We start from the raw sequence: 12551 nt of genomic DNA, 5'->3' as shown, positions 1-12551 counted from the left end.
GAAAGGCAGGCTCTGAAGGATGGAAAGATATTCATGGGTCACAATTGCAGAGCGCCTGATATCAGAGACTGAATATGAGCCACACTGATGCATGATGTTCAAACGGGGTTGCAGGTAAGGAGGGCAAACTTTTGTCCCTGCATTCTCACAGGTCACCTCTACCAGGCAGAAGAGCATGAAGGACTAGACATTCCCAGCCTGGCTTCAGCATTTGTTCTGTTCTGTCTGTTCCCCCACTAATTTCTTCTGGACGCCCAGAGCCATTCGGCTCCACCTGCTGATGGCAACCCAGACAGCTGCCGAGCGGAGCTTTGCTCTGGTCGCTTGAGACCGTCCAAGCTCCCACTGCCTTTCTGAGGCAGTGAAGTTGGGCATGGATTCTAGAAGGAGCCAAGGCCCTGGGACTGAAGAAGCATTGTTGGATTGCCATCATGAGGTGAGAAGCCAGGACAAGATATTTTAATACCTGGTTTCTAAATTCTGTGCCATTTTCCCTTTCCGACTGAGGCTTGAACATTGTGTCATTCTCCACTGGGGTGGCACATGCTGTGTGCTGAATAAAACCAGGTTTCTTATCTTGTCTGTGTGTCCTCAGAACCCAAGGACATCACAGTCATTGGACGTATGGAGCCGGTGCTGGTGACTTCATAAATAAGCTGTGAGAGTGTAATTAGCAAGGAGACTCACACCCACACGCTATGTACCCACCAGATGGATGCCAGCGGTCTGGCGGAAGAGGGAAGCCCTCTTTGGAGTGAGACATTTAAACTGGAGCCTGAGGTTTAAATAAGGGTGGGCTGAGCAAAGATGGGGGGAGAAAAGTATTTCATGCCAAAGGAACAGCATGCGTGGCAACCCTGAGGCAGGAGAGGATGGACGATGCATAGGACCACGAAGGACCTGAGCAGCGACAAAAGAGGGAGCTGAGATGAAAGGACTGGGGCAGGATGCAGACCAGGTGGCCCTATTAAGTTGTGTTTATCCACAAGGTAATTCAACACATGAAACATACATTTGAAAAATATATTCAGCAGGATTTAAGGCATTCAAAAATATGAAAAAACAACAACAACACAACCCACACCAGTTGTGCTCAACACCTCTTTGCCTCCAGGTCAGTTCTCCACCCTTCTCTTCCATGCCCCAGAGAGCTGACTCCTCTGGGCCTCTCTTGCGTGCTGTTGGGTTTGGCCATGGAAGCCCAGCAGGAGACGGGAGGAAGCAGTGAGACAGAGTGGTTTTGATGCCCCTGGCTCCCTCTCCTCGGCCAGGTTCTTTCTGGACCCAGGGTCCTGGAACTGTTCCCTCTCCTTGCCTCTTTAGCCCAGCCAGTGGGAAAAATCCCAAGGACCCTGTGGTCTCCCCACACCCTGACCTCCCCTTTGTAAACAGTTCCTCAACTTACCCAGTCGAGTGTGCCTGCTGTTTCCTGCAGGTGCCCACCCCCTGGCCTAAAAAAAATTGAACGACCAGTCCGTTTGTGTCTCTCTCCTCTGTTAAACCTCTCCTATCTTTCAAAAGTAACCGCTGTACTTGATGCGGCATTCTCATTCTCCTGCTTGAGTTTGGACCCTTAGCCTACTGTGTACGGCAGCTACTGTCCGAGCTCTGCCTATCCTCCCCGTCCTTCCCATTTCAGTGCAGTCCTGGGGTCAACTCCTCATTTCCAGTAATAGCATTTTTTTTTTTTTTTTTTTGCCTGGAGACATCCATGTTTTTCTCACAAAACAGGACATGTTTTTGTCTGGCCATCAAAGTCTACTTTGCTTCCATCGTGGCAGGCCAGAAGTACTGGGGAATTAATGCTTCCTCCCCAGCAGCCCTTAAACAAAGATGGACAGGCCTTGGTGTATAAATACTCTGGCTCCCTCACCCCTCTGATGAGATACCCCAGGGCGTGGAGTTTCTCTGCAGGATGGAGCTCCAGTTACCCGTGATGGTAGCACCTCTCATTGGCTACCTTCCCTTCCCTCTCCCCTCCTGGTGTTTGCTAGGATCAGCTCTCAATAAATCATCCTCACCTAATCCTTATCTTACCTTCCCTTTTGTGAAAATTACGATAATATGTCTGTGTGTCTAAGCAAATACAGTATTTTGCTTACTTCTAGTAATTGGTATCACACTGTCTGAAATTGTCTGTAACTTGCCTCTCCTCTGCGTCATGTTTGTTAGATTTATCTACAATGATCTTAGCTTCCGTAATTCATTGATTTTCACTGCTGCATAGTATTCCATTGCATTAATAGTCATTCTCCTTTGATGAGCCTATACACTTTCTTTTGCTATTATAAGCAATACTGCTATGACAATTCTGATATTTAGATATTTATATATGTATGTAAAAGGTTTTCTTGGCTAAAAACTTGGGAGTCAACTTTTTGGGTTATAGGGTATGCAAGTTTTCAGATTTGATTGTGCTCCAGAGTATTTGTATCAATTTATATGCTCTCTAGTAGCATATTGTGATCCTCTTGCTATATGTCCTGCCTACAATTGATGTTGTCATGGGAAGAGAATTGGTGTGTCATTATAGTTTCAATTGCATTTCTCTGATTAATAAGAGCTAGGGCATCTTTTCATAATTTAATGGGTCGTTTTTGTGAATGGCTGGTTTATGTTTTGGGGTTGACCTTTCTTCTTTTTGAGTTTTTAAAATCCTTTATTCTGGATAAAATGATTTGTTGATTAGATATGTTACAAATATCTTCTCCATGTCTATGACGTATATCCTCACTCTTTTACGGTGTCTTTGAGCAGAAGCATTCCAAGACTGCAAGGGTGGAAGAAGCGGCATGGTGCGGTCGTGCTTCTATACAGGCTCTTCTGGTGCTCTGTGGCGAATGGGCTGGGAAGTGGTTCAGACAAATTGGCCAGAGGAAGACTCATTGGAGACAAGAGGCTATGGCAAATCAGGAGGGGAAGCTGGTGGTTTGAACTAAAGAGAAGACAGAGAAAATAAAGAGAAATGAGTTCATCCAAGAGATTTGGGAGATTAATTTATGGGGTTTTACGGAGGTGAGAAAGAAGTAGGTATCAAAAATCACTACCTAGAGTTCAGGCTTCAGCCTAGAGGGGGTAAGAGGGACTGGACATATTGTCCTGCCGGAATAAAAGGACAACATATATATCAAAAAATGACACTGGATATTAGTCAATAACAGACACCGATTCCTAAGAGATGGAAAACACATGAGACGAGTCCCGTGACTGCCCCAGCTCACTGCCTGGAAAGAGGTTGTAGGCCACAGTGAAGGGAAGGGGGGCTGTGAGCCAAAATGGACAAATCCACAATTATAATCAGAGATTTCAACATCCTTTCTCATTAATTGATTAAAAAGTTGAGCAAAAATCATTCAGGATGTGGAAGATCTGAACCACACTATCAATCACCTGTACGTGATTCATACTTACGGAACATCCCATTCAACAGCAAAAGAAGGCGCTTTTTCAAGTGTACATGGGACTTCACCAAGATAGAACATATTTTGGATCACAAAAATAAACTCAACAAACGAGACAGGAGTCAGATCATATAGAATATACGTTCTCTACCCACAGTGGAAGTAAATTAGAAATAAATAACAGACAAATACATGGAAAATCCCCAAATATTTAGAAAATAAACAAGACACTTCTAAATAATCTGTTTATCAAAAAATAAATAAAAACTGAAATTTCAAAGTATTTTGAACTGAATGAAATGAAAGCATGGTATCTTAATGTTTCTTAATGCTGATTAAAGCAGCATTTAAAGGGACATTTATAGCACTAAATATCCATATCAGAAAAGAAGGAAGACCACAAAATCAATGACCTCAGCTTCCAACCTAGAGAACTAGCAAAAGAGGAGGAAATGAAACCCAAAGTAAGCAGAAGAAACGGAATAATGTTGATCAGTGTGGAAATTAATGAGCTTGAAAACAGAAAAAAAAAAATACAAAAAATAAATGAAACCAAAACCAAAATCAAGTTCTTTGAGAAGCTGAATAAAATCAGTAAATCTCTAGGTATTCTGATCCGGAAAAAAAAAGTGACAGGGCTGGCCTAGTGGTGCAGCAGTTAAGTTCACACCATCTGCTTTGGCAGCCTGGGGTTTGCCAGTTCCGATCCTGGGTGCAGACCTGTCCACCGCTTGTCAAGATGGGCACAGATGTTAGCTTAGGACCAGTCTTCCTCGGCAAAAAAGAGGAGGATTGGCAGCAGATGTTAGCTCAGGGCTAATCTTCCTCAAAAAAAAAAAAAATAGTGAAGGCAATAATGACCAATAACAGGAATGAGGATAGAATTTCTATAGCTATCAAGAAGATAATAAGGGAATATTATGAATAATTATGAAAATAAATTAGTCAACTTAAATGAAGTGGAAAAATTTCTCAAAAGACACGAATCCCCAAAGATTACTCATGAAGAATTTGATAACTTGAATGGCCCTATATTTATTAGAGAAAATGGATTTTTAGTTAACAACTTTCCCACCAAGAAAACCCCCGGTCTTCCACCTCCTCTTGTGAGCTCTACCAAGCATTTAAGGAGGAAATAATACCAATTCTACACAAACATTTGCAGAAAATGGAAGAGGAGAGAAGATGTCTCAATTCATTCTGTAAGACCTGAAAACTGATACTAAAAATCAGACAAAGACAGTATAAAAAAATTACAGTCCAATATTCCTCATGAAATGGACGCAAAGCCTCTTAAAAATTTTGGCAAATCAAATCCAACCGGTGAAAAGTGTCGTATATCATGAAGAGAGAATTGGGAGCTAGACAGCTGAGGGGGGAAGCTGAGGGAGGGATTTTTCAGTGGAAGGCTTAATTGCCTCTAAATACTTAATAGGAAGGAACTGACACCCACAGAGGCGACAGTGGATTGCACAGCGTCCCAGATCAGAGTTTCTCAACTCTGGCTGTGCGTTCAAATTGCCCGGAGGACTCTGAAAAAATGCTGATGCCCCAACCACTATGCCTATCTCCCCAGAGCTCCCTTCTTGGGTGAGACAGGGGCATTTCTTTTTTAAATAAAAGCTCACCAGGTGATTCAAATGTGCAGTCTTGGTTAGCAACCATTGTCTAGAAGATAAGAGAGGCTGGGAGCCAAAGCACAGGCGGAGCAATTGGCCTTGGGCGTGAGGAAAGCTGCTCACTGCAACACAAAGGAAGGAGGAAGACAGAAACATGCAGGTAAGTCTGAGGTTTGAGGGGGGAGCGTTCAGGTGAGCCCCCTTAGTTGGTTTACATGTTTAGTGATCCTGTAATTCTTAGACTTGCTAACCCAACATTGTCAGACAAGAAGAGCGATGGAGAATGACAGTGGAGGACCTGCATGGTGACACAGTGGTTGAGTTGGGACAGGTAACTAGATCTTCTGGATCCTGTCACACCATGACATCGTGTCTAATGGGACCTCATCTCCCCAACCCAATGGATGAGCAGCTGGGTTTGGGGTGTGTTTGCGGGGGAGGCAGTTAGTGTGTTTGTCAGCATTTTGGAATTTTCTCCTTTGGCAAATTCCTGTGCTTTGGACCCTAATTCACTTCAAAGTGGCAAGGACTGATGAAGGCTGACAGATGGGCTTCCCTGAGAGAACACAATGACATCTGATCGCCCTCTCTTCATATTGGTTTAACATGACATTAATAATTTGCACTCAACTAATGCTAGAGTCTGAGGGTAGCGGACTTCGGGGTCTAATAAGATAGACTGACGTGTGCTACCTGCATGTTTGTCTTTTGAGAATAAGGGATGACATTTCACCAAAATTCCAACACAAGCAGAACACTGTCGGTTGCATTTTACTTTTCTTGCTTAACAATTTAGAAACAGACTTCTCCGAACTTTTGAAATTATTGATTAGCATGGTTGAAGAGCTTATTTCCAAGGGATCCAAACTCGAAGTTACTGATCCAAACCCAAGTACGACTTTCCAGCTGCCTTCCACTAAAGAATTGTCCATTTATTTTCATTGTTGGGAAGAGAGCCATGAAACCGCGTACCGGAGGGGGGTGAGTTTCTCGAGACGTTTCTAACTCTCTGCTGAGAGATCCTCTACCCTGGGCCATGGAGTCGGAGACTCCAGAGAGGGTGCTGACAGGGCTTGGGGACAAGATGAGATGGGAGGGACTTGTGCTGACAAAAATATTGAACAGTTTTAGCACTTGCTATTTCAAGTGTATGAACCGGCTGGAACTTACACACAGAACAAATCAAAATTTAGCGAAAATTTAATAAATTTTCAAATCAGAGAAGTCTTTAAACTATTCATAAAGAGGTAAACTATTGTATCTGCCTATGAAAGAGAGGTGGTACTGCCATTCACCTGGGGACTATTTCAGTAATAAATTTGGGTGAGATTCCATCTGGCTTTCTTATCTGTTCTCTTTCTGTGGTGTAGTGTTGCAGATCCAAGGAAATGTGGCTGGAGAAAAAAATGCACATGGAGCTCTATCAGACTGGAGTTTGCCGTTTCATTCTCTTGGCAGGTTAGCGGCTGCAAAATAAGATTGTGGGGTCTTGGTTGGGGGGTCCATTTTGAGGACTGCAACTAATAAGCAGGAGTTTGCCAAAAAGAGGGTTATCAGCTAAGATTTAAAAATTTTACTGATGTATCATTAACGTAGAGTGAAATGCACAGATCCTTAAATATGAAGTTTGATCAGTTTTGAAAAATGTGCACATCCACATCCATATCAAAATATAGAGCATTTACGCACTCCAGAAAGTTCCTCCATGACCCTTCCGAGTAAATTCTTGCTGCCTCTCTCCAGAGATGAGCACAGCTCTGATTTCTATCACCATAGACTAGTTTCACTTGTTTCATATAAGTGGCCTCATGCAATAGGCATTCTTTTCCTCAGAATAATGCTTTAAAAATTCTTCCATATTGTTGCATGTATTAATAGTTTATTCTTTCATTGCTGAGTGGTACACTATTGTATGAAAATACCACAATTTATCCTATTGTTGATGGATATTTGAGTTGTTTTTTTGCTGCCATTAACATTGTTGTGCAAGTCTTTTTGTGGATATATATTTTTATTTCTCTTAGGTAAATACCAAGGAGTGGAATTCTGGGTCATGAGGTAAGTGTGTGTGTAATTTTGTAAGAAACTGGCAAATTAGTTTCCAAAGTAGCTATACCGCTTTGCTCTATCCCCATTACTGTGTGAGAGTTGCAGGTGCTCCGCAGCCTCAGCAACATTTGATGTGGTCATTTTAACTTGAACCTGTCTGGAGTTTGAAGTGGTATCTCACTAGGGTTGTAGTGTGTATGTCCCTGGTGACTATCAATGTTGAGCACTGTGCTATGTGCATGTGGGCCATCCATGTATGTTCCTTTATGAAGTACGTGTTCGAGTCTTTTGCCCAATAGTATTGGGATGCCTTATTATTGCATCATAGGACTTCTTTATATTTCTAAATACAAGTAACTTGCCATGTTTCTCCCAGTTTTGGCTTGCCTATTCATTTATTTATCAATATCTTTTGATGAGCAAAGATTTATAATTTTGATGGAATTAAATTTAATGTTTTGTGGTTGTTGCTAAGAAATCTTTGCCTGCCCTGAAATCATGAAGATATTCTCCTCTCTTTTCTTCTAGGAGATCGATGCTTTTAGCTTTCAGGTTTAGGTCTGCAGTTTACACTGAGCTAATTACTGTCTGTGGTGCATGGTAGGAATTAAAGATCATTTTTTTCATACCGATATTAACGTGGTTCAGAACTTCTTGTTGAAAAGGCTATTATTTCCCCATTGAATTACTTTGGTGCATTTGTCAAACATTTATTGACTCTCTAGATGTGGATCTATTTCTAGATTATTTTATCCTGATCCATCGATCTCTTTGTCTTTCCTTATGCCAAAAGCACGGTATCTCTTTTACTATCACTTCATAACAAGTCTTAAAAGCTTTTGTTTTTCTTTCTCAAAATTGCTTTGTCTCTAACAGATGTATTTTTACATAATTTTTAGATTCAGCTTTTCAATTTGGATTCTTTGATTTAGTTTGGTGCAGAAATGAATGAAAAGATCAGTTTGGGAAGAATTGACATCGTGGAAGTATTGAGATTTTCAATCCAAAATGTAGGTATAACTCTTTATTTGTTTATATATTTAAAAATGTCTCTCGATGGTATGTAGTTGTTAGGGTAAATTTCTTGCACATCTTTTGCTAAATTTATCTCTAAGTATTTTGTTTTTTGAGTGCTATTTTTAAATTGTTTAATCCAATTTTGTATTGCTGATAGGTAGAAATACAACTGTATTTTGTACATTCTCCTCATGTATTGTCACATTACTAAATTCACTTCTTAGCTCAAGTAGTATTTATTTTTTGTGATCGCCTCAGGATTGTTTCCATAGATAACAATGTTATCTGTGAAGGTGGAGTTTTCCACCCTCCTTTCCAGTTGTTACGCCTTTTCCTTTTCTGTTATGCCTCTGCCTTACTGAACGGGCTAGGCCTCCCAGTACAGTGAGAGCAGACATCCTTACCTTCTTCCTGATCTTAGGTGGAAATCTATGGGTGGTTCATCATTAAGAAGGTTTTCAGCTGTAAGTTTTCTGTAGACGTTCATTATCAGATTCAGGAAGTTTCCTATTATTTCTGTTTTGCTGAAAACAGGTGGTGTTAAATTTTATCAAAGGATTTTGCTCCAGATCTTTTAGAAACATCATGTGATAGTTCTGTTTTATTTTTTAATGTGGTGGATAACAATTGGTTTTCAAATGTTAAACCAGCCCTGCATTTTGGGGATAATCTCATTTGTTTGAGATGTATTATATTTTTTACATATTGCTGGATTAAATTTTCTAATACTTTGGAAAGGATTTTATTATCTATGTTAATGAGGGGTATTGGTCTGTACTGTTCTTATAATGTCCTCGTCTGATTTTGGTAAGAGGATTATACAATAATATGGGAAATGTTTCCTCCTCCTCTACTCTTTTGAAAGAGTTTGTGAAAGGTCAATATTATTTATTCTATTATTATTTGAGAGAATTTACTAGTGAAGCCATATGGTTATGGAGCTTTCTTTGTGGGAAGATTTTTTATGATGAATGTAAGTTCTTTAACATATAGGACAAATTATATGTTCTACTTTTCTTGGATGTAGCTGTATGATTGTTTTCCACATAATATTTCTATTTCATCCAAATTGTCAAATTTCTTGGCATAATATCCCTGTATTATCCTTTTCAAGTCTGTAGGATCTGTAGTAATGACTCCTCTTTCACTTCTGATATTGGTAATTTGTGACTTATTTTTCCTTGATTGGTCTTGCTAGGAGGTTAGCAGTTTATCATTTCAAAAAAGTAATCTATTTTACTGATTTTCTTTGATATTTTTATTATTTCCTTATTTCTCTTTACTTTTGGTTTAATTTGTCCTTTTTCTAGACTTTTCAGTTTAACAGATTTTTGATTTTAAACCTTTTCAATTTTCTAATATAAGCAATTAAAGCTATAAAATTACCTCAAGTACTGCTTAGCTGTATCTCATAAATTTTAAAATGTTGTGTTTTTATTATTATTTAATTTAAAATGCTTTATAATTTACACTGTGATTGCATCTTTGATCCATGGCATGTTTAGAATATTTTGTTGTTTCCAAATACTGTGGAGTTTTTAAAAATATATTTTATGTTTTTTAATTTCTAATTTAATTCTAATAATTTAATTCTGTTATATTCAGAGAAATGCTCTGTATAATTTCAATGTATGATATTTATTGAGTCTTCTTTAATCTCTCAACAGACAGTCTATTTTGGTGAATTTTCCATGTGCACTTGAAATTAATAGCATTTTTCTGTTGGCTGTCGTGTTTTATACAGTTCAGGTTAAATTGGTTGGCAATATTCAAATATTCCATTTTCTTAAAGTTGTTTTCTTTTTTTTTTTGGTTCTACTTGTTCTATCCACTACCGGAGAGAGAAATGTCTTCAGTTACAATTCTAAATTTGTCTGTTTTTCCCATTAGTTTTTCTGTTTTTGATTCACGTATTTTGAAGATCTGTTGTTATGTACAAGTTTATTCAGGATGTCTTCTTCATGAATTGCCTCTTTGTCCCTATGAAATGCTTATCTTTAGGAATATTTTTATCTTGAATTCTCCTTTCTCTGATTTAATAGCTGCATCACCACTCTCATTGTTTACACATCTTTTTTTATCCTTTACTTTTAACTTATCTGTGTCTTTATATTTAAAGGGTGCTTCTTGTAGATACGATATAGTTTAGTCTTAAGTTTTCAGTCTAACATTAATGACATTTAGTAGTATTACTGATATTGTTGGGTTTCAGTCTACTATCATATTTATTTTCTATTTTTTTATTGTTCTGTTTCTTTTTTCTCTTGGACTAATTGAAAATTTTTAGTATTTCAATATTTTATCCTCTATTTCTTATGTCTGGCTTTAGTAGTTAGTAGTTTTGCTGGTTTTAGTAGTTAATGTGCTTCCACTAATTGCCCTCCCATCCTTTCTGCTATTGTTGTCATACGTTTTACTTCTACACATGTTGAAACTTCACAACACAGTATTATTTTCTTTCTTCCAATAATCAAATGTTATTTAAGGAAACTAAAAAATGAGGAAAATATATTTTATATATAATTCACATATCTGCTGTTTCTAAACTTCTCCATTCCTTCCTGCAGTCTTGGCTTTCCATCTTGTATCAATTTCCTCCAGTCTGAAGAAATTCCTTAAGCATTTCCTGTGTAACAGTTCAGCTGGTGATGATTCTCTCACTTTTGTTTATCTGAAAAGGTCTGTATTTTATTTTAAATTTTGAGGAGTATTTTCACTGGATGTATAATTCTAGGTTGAAAATTTTTTTTCCAGCATTTTAAAGGTATTATTCCATTGTCTTCTGACTTGCAATATTTCTGATGAGAGGTAAACTATCATTCTCATGTTTGTTTCTCTCACAGAGAGAGAATCTTTTCCTCTTCGCTTTCTTTTAAGATTTATCTCTTTTTATGTGTTTCCAGAAGTTACAATAGAATGTTCATTGGTATAACTTTCTTTCATTTTGTCCTACTGGAAGATCATTGAGCTTCTTGGATCTGTGGGTCTGTATTTTTTGACTTACTTTAAAAAATTCTCAGCAATTATTCCTTCAAATATTTTTCTCTGTCTAATATTTTTCTCATCTTCTTCTGGGGCTCCAGTTCCACATATTTTAGAATACTCAATATTGAGTCACAAGTCACTGAGGGTCTTTTCATTACCCATGACAGCAACACCATATCCTGTGTAATTACTATAGAAAGTTCAATGGGTGCATAGTATTGAATTGTATGAGTGTGTAATAATTTACTTATTGTGATAGGCGCTTTGATATAGAGCCCAGAATCTCTGCCTCCTGGTATTCACACTCTTATGTAATCCCTTCCCCTTGAGTGTGGGCTGGACCTAGCAATTTGCTTCTAATGAATAGAATATAACAAAATTAATGGAACTCACCTCTGAGATTAGGTAACACAAGACTCCTAGCACTTTCTTACACTGTCTCTGCTTGCTCATTATGATGAAGCAAGCTGCATATGGAGAGGCCCACACAGCAACAGACTGAGGGTAGGCTCTTACCAACAACCAAAGAAGGACTGAGGCCCCTTGCCAAGAGCCTGCAAGGAGCTGAATCCTGTCAACAAACACATGAGTGAGCTGAACACAGATCCTTCCCCAGTTGAACTTTCAAGAGTTAAATCTCAGCTTCAGCTGCCACCTGAGAGCAGTCTTATGACAGACTCCCATTTAGAGAACCCAGATAAGCAAGACAGATGTCATAGACATTGTGACATAATACATGTTGCTGTTTTAAGTTGCTAAGTTTTGGGGTACTTTGTTACACACTAATACATTTTTCCTGTCTACTATTTTTGGACCCCTCCCCTCCATTTTATTTGTTGTTATAAATAATGCTGCACTAAATAGCCTTGGACATGTAAGTTCATCTTCAGAAATGAGTTTCCATGAGTCAAACTGAAGAATCAAAGTATGAGCAGTGCTCCCTTTGGTGATGGATATAACAAAAATTTGACACGATACAGAGAAGATTAACATGGCCCCTGGATAAGGATGACATGTGAATTCATGAAGTGTTCCATATTTTTCACAAATGATTAAAAACTGTTCAACAAAAGAAGGATAGCCTTTTTGACAAATCGTGCTAGACTGATGGACATCCACAGGCAAGAGAATGAAACTCAATTTAAACCTCATGCCTTATACAAAAATTGATTCAAAATGGGTTATAGAATTAAATTTAAAACATAAAACTATAAAACCTTTAGGAAAAAAGAAAAAACTCCACTTTGGCATGTAGGGTTAGGCACAGATTTCTTAGACTTGATATCAAAAGCACAACCTATAAAAGAACAAACTGATAAATAGGACTCATCAAAGTTAAAACCTTTTCCTCTCTGAAAATCCAGGTGAAGAAGATAGAATACAAGCAACAAATTGGGAAGAAATATTTGCAAGCCACACATCCAACAAAGGACTAGTATCTAGATATATAAAGAACACTTAAAACTCAATAGTAAACAAA

At 38.4% G+C, this 12551-nt stretch overlaps 1 long non-coding RNA gene and 1 other non-coding gene across 2 annotated transcripts; one reads left to right on the top strand and one right to left on the bottom strand.

The window, feature by feature from the left end:
- Nucleotides 1-2568: 2568 nt before the first annotated feature.
- LOC111775476 (uncharacterized) lies at nucleotides 2569-11745 on the bottom strand. The gene is made up of 3 exons (XR_002811182.2): nucleotides 11465-11745; nucleotides 5030-5142; nucleotides 2569-2935 (listed from the first exon to the last, which is right to left on the bottom strand). It is a non-coding gene; the product is annotated as an uncharacterized lncRNA (long non-coding RNA).
- A 263-nt stretch (nucleotides 11746-12008) lies between these two features.
- LOC111775514 (U6 spliceosomal RNA) lies at nucleotides 12009-12114 on the top strand. The gene has a single exon (XR_002811221.1). It is a non-coding gene; the product is annotated as a U6 spliceosomal RNA (small nuclear RNA).
- The last annotated feature ends 437 nt before the right edge of the window (nucleotides 12115-12551 follow it).

Source organism: Equus caballus, chromosome 10 (genome assembly GCF_041296265.1).
Source record: "Equus caballus isolate H_3958 breed thoroughbred chromosome 10, TB-T2T, whole genome shotgun sequence".
Classification (NCBI taxonomy): domain Eukaryota; kingdom Metazoa; phylum Chordata; class Mammalia; order Perissodactyla; family Equidae; genus Equus; species Equus caballus.
This window is presented reverse-complemented; position numbering and strand designations above follow the sequence as displayed.